The sequence below is a fragment of the Oncorhynchus nerka genome, linkage group LG1, assembly GCF_034236695.1.
Source record: "Oncorhynchus nerka isolate Pitt River linkage group LG1, Oner_Uvic_2.0, whole genome shotgun sequence".
In the NCBI taxonomy this organism is placed as follows: Eukaryota; Metazoa; Chordata; class Actinopteri; order Salmoniformes; family Salmonidae; genus Oncorhynchus; species Oncorhynchus nerka.
The window spans coordinates 49,129,097-49,140,267 of NC_088396.1; positions in this window are offsets into that span (position 1 = coordinate 49,129,097).

Here is an 11,171-nt window from a genome sequence, read left to right on the forward strand (position 1 = left end):
ACACAGAGACACATACAAACCTCTAGACCATCTTTACTCCACACAGAGACACGTACAAACCTCTAGACCATCTTTACTCCACACACAGAGACACATACAAACCTCTAGACCATCTTTACTCCACACAGAGACACGTACAAACCTCTAGACCATCTTTACTCCACACAGAGAGACACATACAAACCTCTAGACCATCTTTACTCCACACAGAGACACACGTACAAACCTCTAGACCATCTTTACTCCACACACAGAGACACGTACAAACCTCTAGACCATCTTTACTCCACACAGAGAGACACGTACAAACCTCTAGACCATCTTTACTCCACACACAGAGACACGTACAAACCTCTAGACCATCTTTACTCCACACACAGAGACACACATACAAACCTCTAGACCATCTTTACTCCACACAGAGACACGTACAAACCTCTAGACCATCTTTACTCCACACAGAGAGACACGTACAAACCTCTAGACCATCTTTACTCCACACAGAGACACGTACAAACCTCTAGACCATCTTTACTCCACACAGAGAGACACATACAAACCTCTAGACCATCTTTACTCCACACAGAGACACGTACAAACCTCTAGACCATCTTTACTCCACACACAGAGACACGTACAAACCTCTAGACCATCTTTACTCCACACACAGAGACACATACAAACCTCTAGACCATCTTTACTCCACACACAGAGACACGTACAAACCTCTAGACCATCTTTACTCCACACAGAGAGACACGTACAAACCTCTAGACCATCTTTACTCCACACAGAGACACGTACAAACCTCTAGACCATCTTTACTCCACACACAGAGACACGTACAAACCTCTAGACCATCTTTACTCCACACACAGACACGTACAAACCTCTAGACCATCTTTACTCCACACAGAGACACATACAAACCTCTAGACCATCTTTACTCCACACAGAGAGACACGTACAAACCTCTAGACCATCTTTACTCCACACACAGAGACACGTACAAACCTCTAGACCATCTTTACTCCACACACAGAGACACGTACAAACCTCTAGACCATCTTTACTCCACACAGAGAGACACGTACAAACCTCTAGACCATCTTTACTCCACACAGAGACACATACAAACCTCTAGACCATCTTTACTCCACACACAGAGACACATACAAACCTCTAGACCATCTTTACTCCACACAGAGAGACACATACAAACCTCTAGACCATCTTTACTCCACACACAGAGACACGTACAAACCTCTAGACCATCTTTACTCCACACACAGAGACACGTACAAACCTCTAGACCATCTTTACTCCACACAGAGAGACACGTACAAACCTCTAGACCATCTTTACTCCACACAGAGACACATACAAACCTCTAGACCATCTTTACTCCACACACAGAGACACGTACAAACCTCTAGACCATCTTTACTCCACACAGAGAGACACGTACAAACCTCTAGACCATCTTTACTCCACACACAGAGACACGTACAAACCTCTAGACCATCTTTACTCCACACACAGAGACACGTACAAACCTCTAGACCATCTTTACTCCACACAGAGAGACACATACAAACCTCTAGACCATCTTTACTCCACACACAGAGACACATACAAACCTCTAGACCATCTTTACTCCACACACAGAGACACGTACAAACCTCTAGACCATCTTTACTCCACACAGAGAGACACGTACAAACCTCTAGACCATCTTTACTCCACACACAGAGACACGTACAAACCTCTAGACCATCTTTACTCCACACACAGAGACACGTACAAACCTCTAGACCATCTTTACTCCACACACAGAGAGACACATACAAACCTCTAGACCATCTTTACTCCACACAGAGAGACACATACAAACCTCTAGACCATCTTTACTCCACACACAGAGACACGTACAAACCTCTAGACCATCTTTACTCCACACACAGAGACACGTACAAACCTCTAGACCATCTTTACTCCACACAGAGAGACACATACAAACCTCTAGACCATCTTTACTCCACACACAGACACATACAAACCTCTAGACCATCTTTACTCCACACACAGAGACACATACAAACCTCTAGACCATCTTTACTCCACACACAGAGACACATACAAACCTCTAGACCATCTTTACTCCACACACAGAGACACGTACAAACCTCTAGACCATCTTTACTCCACACACAGAGACACGTACAAACCTCTAGACCATCTTTACTCCAAACAGAGAGACATGTACAAACCTCTAGACCATCTTTACTCCACACACAGAGAGACACGTACAAACCTCTAGACCATCTTTACTCCACACACAGAGACACGTACAAACCTCTAGACCATCTATACTCCACACAGAGAGACACGTACAAACCTCTAGACCATCTTTACTCCACACACAGAGACACGTACAAACCTCTAGACCATCTTTACTCCACACAGAGAGACACGTACAAACCTCTAGACCATCTTTACTCCAAACAGAGAGACACGTACAAACCTCTAGACCATCTTTACTCCACACACAGAGACACGTACAAACCTCTAGACCATCTTTACTCCACACACAGAGACACGTACAAACCTCTAGACCATCTTTACTCCACACAGAGACACATACAAAACTCTAGACCATCTTTACTCCACACAGAGACACGTACAAACCTCTAGACCATCTTTACTCCACACAGAGAGACACATACAAACCTCTAGACCATCTTTACTCCACACAGAGAGACACATACAAACCTCTAGACCATCTTTACTCCACACACAGAGACACATACAAACCTCTAGACCATCTTTACTCCACACACAGAGACACGTACAAACCTCTAGACCATCTTTACTCCACACACAGAGACACGTACAAACCTCTAGACCATCTTTACTCCACACAGAGAGACACGTACAAACCTCTAGACCATCTTTACTCCACACACAGAGACACGTACAAACCTCTAGACCATCTTTACTCCACACACAGACAAACATCTTTACTCCACACAGAGACACGTACAAACCTCTAGACCATCTTTACTCCACACACAGAGACACATACAAACCTCTAGACCATCTTTACTCCACACACAGAGAGACACGTACAAACCTCTAGACCATCTTTACTCCAACACAGAGACACGTACAAACCTCTAGACCATCTTTACTCCACACACAGAGACACGTACAAACCTCTAGACCATCTTTACTCCACACACAGAGACACGTACAAAACTCTAGACCATCTTTACTCCACACAGAGACACGTACAAACCTCTAGACCATCTTTACTCCACACAGAGACACGTACAAACCTCTAGACCATCTTTACTCCACACACAGAGACACATACAAACCTCTAGACCATCTTTACTCCACACACAGAGAGACACGTACAAACCTCTAGACCATCTTTACTCCACACACAGAGACACATACAAACCTCTAGACCATCTTTACTCCACACACAGAGACACGTACAAACCTCTAGACCATCTTTACTCCACACACAGAGACACATACAAACCTCTAGACCATCTTTACTCCACACACAGAGAGACACATACAAACCTCTAGACCATCTTTACTCCACACACAGAGACACATACAAACCTCTAGACCATCTTTACTCCACACACAGAGACACGTACAAACCTCTAGACCATCTTTACTCCACACAGAGAGACACGTACAAACCTCTAGACCATCTTTACTCCAAACAGAGACACGTACAAACCTCTAGACCATCTTTACTCCACACACAGAGACACGTACAAACCTCTAGACCATCTTTACTCCACACAGATACACGTAAAAACCTCTAGACCATCTTTACTCCACACAGAGACACGTACAAACCTCTAGACCATCTTTACTCCACACACAGAGACACGTACAAAACTCTAGACCATCTTTACTCCACACACAGAGACACGTACAAACCTCTAGACCATCTTTACTCCACACACAGAGACACGTACAAACCTCTAGACCATCTTTACTCCACACACAGAGACACATACAAACCTCTAGACCATCTTTACTCCACACAGAGACACATACAAACCTCTAGACCATCTTTACTCCACACAGAGAGACACATACAAACCTCTAGACCATCTTTACTCCACACACAGAGACACGACAAACCTCTAGACCATCTTTACTCCACACACAGAGACACATACAAACCTCTAGACCATCTTTACTCCACACAGAGAGACACATACAAACCTCTAGACCATCTTTACTCCACACAGAGAGACACATACAAACCTCTAGACCATCTTTACTCCACACACAGAGACACGTACAAACCTCTAGACCATCTTTACTCCACACACAGAGACACGTACAAACCTCTAGACCATCTTTACTCCACACACAGAGACACGTACAAACCTCTAGACCATCTTTACTCCACACAGAGAGACACATACAAACCTCTAGACCATCTTTACTCCACACAGAGACACACGTACAAACCTCTAGACCATCTTTACTCCACACACAGAGACACGTACAAACCTCTAGACCATCTTTACTCCACACACAGAGACACGTACAAACCTCTAGACCATCTTTACTCCACACAGAGAGACACATACAAACCTCTAGACCATCTTTACTCCACACACAGAGACACATACAAACCTCTAGACCATCTTTACTCCACACACAGAGACACATACAAACCTCTAGACCATCTTTACTCCACACACAGAGACACGTACAAACCTCTAGACCATCTTTACTCCACACACAGAGACACGTACAAACCTCTAGACCATCTTTACTCCACACAGAGACACGTACAAACCTCTAGACCATCTTTACTCCACACAGAGAGACACCAAACCTCTAGACCATCTTTACTCCACACAGAGAGACACGTACAAACCTCTAGACCATCTTTACTCCACACACAGAGACACGTACAAACCTCTAGACCATCTTTACTCCACACAGAGACACATACAAACCTCTAGACCATCTTTACTCCACACACAGAGACACGTACAAACCTCTAGACCATCTTTACTCCACACACAGACACACGTACAAACCTCTAGACCATCTTTACTCCACACAGAGAGACACATACAAACCTCTAGACCATCTTTACTCCACACACAGACACATACAAACCTCTAGACCATCTTTACTCCACACACAGAGACACATACAAACCTCTAGACCATCTTTACTCCACACACAGAGACACGTACAAACCTCTAGACCATCTTTACTCCACACACAGAGACACGTACAAACCTCTAGACCATCTTTACTCCACACAGAGAGACACGTACAAACCTCTAGACCATCTTTACTCCAAACAGAGAGACACTACAAACCTCTAGACCATCTTTACTCCACACAGAGAGACACGTACAAACCTCTAGACCATCTTTACTCCACACACAGAGACACGTACAAACCTCTAGACCATCTTTACTCCACACAGAGAGACACGTACAAACCTCTAGACCATCTTTACTCCACACACAGAGACACGTACAAACCTCTAGACCATCTTTACTCCACACAGAGAGACACGTACAAACCTCTAGACCATCTTTACTCCACACACAGAGACACGTACAAACCTCTAGACCATCTTTACTCCACACACAGAGACACGTACAAACCTCTAGACCATCTTTACTCCACACACAGAGACACGTACAAACCTCTAGACCATCTTTACTCCACACAGAGACACATACAAACCTCTAGACCATCTTTACTCCACACACAGAGACACGTACAAACCTCTAGACCATCTTTACTCCACACAGAGAGACACATACAAACCTCTAGACCATCTTTACTCCACACAGAGAGACACATACAAACCTCTAGACCATCTTTACTCCACACACAGAGACACGTACAAACCTCTAGACCATCTTTACTCCACACACAGAGACACGTACAAACCTCTAGACCATCTTTACTCCACACACAGAGACACGTACAAACCTCTAGACCATCTTTACTCCACACACAGAGAGACACATACAAACCTCTAGACCATCTATACTCCACACAGAGAGACACGTACAAACCTCTAGACCATCTTTACTCCACACACAGAGACACGTACAAACCTCTAGACCATCTTTACTCCACACACAGAGACACGTACAAAACTCTAGACCATCTATACTCCACACAGAGAGACACATACAAACCTCTAGACCATCTTTACTCCACACACAGACACATACAAACCTCTAGACCATCTTTACTCCACACACAGAGACACATACAAACCTCTAGACCATCTTTACTCCACACACAGAGACACGTACAAACCTCTAGACCATCTTTACTCCACACACAGAGACACGTACAAACCTCTAGACCATCTTTACTCCACACACAGAGACACGTACAAACCTCTAGACCATCTTTACTCCAAACAGAGAGACACGTACAAACCTCTAGACCATCTTTACTCCACACACAGAGACACGTACAAACCTCTAGACCATCTTTACTCCACACACAGAGACACGTACAAACCTCTAGACCATCTTTACTCCACACAGAGAGACACGTACAAACCTCTAGACCATCTTTACTCCACACACAGAGACACGTACAAACCTCTAGACCATCTTTACTCCACACACAGAGACACATACAAACCTCTAGACCATCTATACTCCACACAGAGAGACACGTACAAACCTCTAGACCATCTTTACTCCACACAGAGACACATACAAACCTCTAGACCATCTTTACTCCACACAGAGACACGTACAAACCTCTAGACCATCTTTACTCCACACAGAGACACATACAAACCTCTAGACCATCTTTACTCCACACACAGAGACACGTACAAACCTCTAGACCATCTTTACTCCACACACAGAGACACGTACAAACCTCTAGACCATCTTTACTCCACACAGAGAGACACATACAAACCTCTAGACCATCTTTACTCCACACACAGAGACACGTACAAACCTCTAGACCATCTTTACTCCACACAGAGAGACACGTACAAACCTCTAGACCATCTTTACTCCACACAGAGAGACACGTACAAACCTCTAGACCATCTTTACTCCACACACAGAGACACGTACAAACCTCTAGACCATCTTTACTCCACACACAGAGACACGTACAAACCTCTAGACCATCTTTACTCCACACAGAGACACGTACAAACCTCTAGACCATCTTTACTCCACACAGAGAGACACGTACAAACCTCTAGACCATCTTTACTCCACACACAGAGACACGTACAAACCTCTAGACCATCTTTACTCCACACAGAGACACGTACAAAACTCTAGACCATCTTTACTCCACACAGAGACACGTACAAACCTCTAGACCATCTTTACTCCACACACAGAGACACACAAACCTCTAGACCATCTTTACTCCACACACAGAGACACATACAAACCTCTAGACCATCTTTACTCCACACAGAGACACATACAAACCTCTAGACCATCTTTACTCCACACAGAGACACGTACAAACCTCTAGACCATCTTTACTCCACACAGAGAGACACGTACAAACCTCTAGACCATCTTTACTCCACACAGAGAGACACGTACAAACCTCTAGACCATCTTTACTCCACACAGAGACACATACAAACCTCTAGACCATCTTTACTCCACACACAGACACATACAAACCTCTAGACCATCTTTACTCCACACACAGAGACACGTACAAACCTCTAGACCATCTTTACTCCACACACAGAGACACGTACAAACCTCTAGACCATCTTTACTCCACACAGAGAGACACGTACAAACCTCTAGACCATCTTTACTCCACACACAGAGACACTTACAAACCTCTAGACCATCTTTACTCCACACAGAGAGACACGTACAAACCTCTAGACCATCTTTACTCCAAACAGAGAGACACGTACAAACCTCTAGACCATCTTTACTCCACACACAGAGACACGTACAAACCTCTAGACCATCTTTACTCCACACACAGAGACACGTACAAACCTCTAGACCATCTTTACTCCACACAGAGACACATACAAAACTCTAGACCATCTTTACTCCACACAGAGACACGTACAAACCTCTAGACCATCTTTACTCCAAACAGAGAGACACGCACAAACCTCTAGACCATCTTTACTCCACACACAGAGACACGTACAAACCTCTAGACCATCTTTACTCCACACAGAGACACATACAAACCTCTAGACCATCTTTACTCCACACACAGAGACACATACAAACCTCTAGACCATCTTTACTCCACACACAGAGACACATACAAACCTCTAGACCATCTTTACTCCACACACAGAGACACGTACAAACCTCTAGACCATCTTTACTCCACACAGAGAGACACATACAAACCTCTAGACCATCTTTACTCCACACAGAGAGACACGTACAAACCTCTAGACCATCTTTACTCCACACACAGAGACACGTACAAACCTCTAGACCATCTTTACTCCACACAGAGAGACACGTACAAACCTCTAGACCATCTTTACTCCACACACAGAGACACGTACAAACCTCTAGACCATCTTTACTCCACACAGAGACACGTACAAACCTCTAGACCATCTTTACTCCACACACAGAGACACATACAAACCTCTAGACCATCTTTACTCCACACAGAGAGACACGTACAAACCTCTAGACCATCTTTACTCCACACACAGAGACACGTACAAACCTCTAGACCATCTTTACTCCACACACAGAGACACGTACAAACCTCTAGACCATCTTTACTCCACACAGAGAGACACATACAAACCTCTAGACCATCTTTACTCCACACACAGAGACACGTACAAACCTCTAGACCATCTTTACTCCACACACAGAGACACATACAAACCTCTAGACCATCTTTACTCCACACAGAGAGACACGTACAAACCTCTAGACCATCTTTACTCCACACAGAGAGACACGTACAAACCTCTGACCATCTTTACTCCACACACAGAGACACATACAAACCTCTAGACCATCTTTACTCCACACAGAGACACGTACAAACCTCTAGACCATCTTTACTCCACACAGAGAGACACGTACAAACCTCTAGACCATCTTTACTCCACACACAGAGACACGTACAAACCTCTAGACCATCTTTACTCCACACAGAGACACATACAAACCTCTAGACCATCTTTACTCCACACAGAGAGACACGTACAAACCTCTAGACCATCTTTACTCCACACACAGAGACACGTACAAACCTCTAGACCATCTTTACTCCACACAGAGACACATACAAACCTCTAGACCATCTTTACTCCACACACAGAGACACATACAAACCTCTAGACCATCTTTACTCCACACAGAGACACATACAAACCTCTAGACCATCTTTACTCCACACACAGAGACACGTACAAACCTCTAGACCATCTTTACTCCACACACAGAGACACGTAAAACCTCTAGACCATCTTTACTCCAACACAGAGACATTACAAACCTCTAGACCATCTTTACTCCACAACAGAGACACATGTCAAACCTCTAGACCATCTTTACTCCACACACAGAGACACGTACAAACCTCTTAATGGAGACCATCTTTACTCCACACATTAGACACGTACAAACCTCTAGACCATCTTTACTCCACACAGAGAGACACTTACAAACCTCTAGACCATCTTTACTCCACACACAGAGACACGTACAAACCTCTAGACCATCTTTACTCCACACAGAGAGACACGTTTCAAACCTCTAGACCATCTTTACTCCACACAGAGAGACACGTACAAACCTCTAGACCAAAAATGACAACCATCTTTACTCCACACACAGAGACACGTACAAACCTCTAGACCATCTTTACTCCACACACAGAGACACATACAAACCTCTAGACCATCTTTACTCCACACAGAGACACGTACAAAACTCTAGACCATCTTTACTCCACACACAGAGACACTTTACAAAACCTCTAGACCATCTTTACTCCACACAGAGAGACACATACAAACCTCTAGACCATCTTTACTCCACACAGAGAGACACAAATACAAACCTCTAGACCATCTTTACTCCACACACAGACACATACAAACCTCTAGACCATCTTTACTCACACACAGAGACACGTACAAACCTCTAGACCATCTTTACTCCACACACAGAGACACGTACAAACCTCTAGACCATCTTTACTCCACACACAGAGACACGTACAAACCTCTAGACCATCTTTACTCCACACACAAGACACGACAAACCTCTAGACCATCTTTACTCCACACACAGAGACACATACAAACCTCTAGACCATCTTTACTCCACACAGAGAGACACGTACAAACCTCTAGACCATCTTTACTCCACACAGAACACGTACAAACCTCTAGACCATCTTTACTCCACACAGAGAGCACATACAAACCTCTAGACCATCTTTACTCCACAACAGAGACACGTACAAACCTCTAGACCATCTTTACTCCACACACAGAGACACGTACAAACCTCTAGACCATCTTTACTCCACACAGAGAGACACGTACAAACCTCTAGACCATCTTTACTCCACACAGAGACACATACAAACCTCTAGACCATCTTTACTCCACACAGAGACACATACAAACCTCTAGACCATCTTTACTCCACACAGAGACATGTACAAACCTCTAGACCATCTTTACTCCACACACAGAGACACGTACAAACCTCTAGACCATCTTTACTCCACACACAGAGACACGTACAAACCTCTAGACCATCTTTACTCCACACAGAGACACATACAAACCTCTAGACCATCTTTACTCCACACAGAGACACATACAAACCTCTAGACCATCTTTACTCCACACAGAGACACATACAAACCTCTAGACCATCTTTACTCCACACAGAGAGACACATACAAACCTCTAGACCATCTTTACTCCACACACAGAGACACGTACAAACCTCTAGACCATCTTTACTCCACACACAGAGACACGTACAAACCTCTAGACCATCTTTACTCCACACAGAGAGACACGTACAAACCTCTAGACCATCTTTACTCCACACAGAGACACGTACAAACCTCTAGACCATCTTTACTCCACACACAGAGACACGTACAAA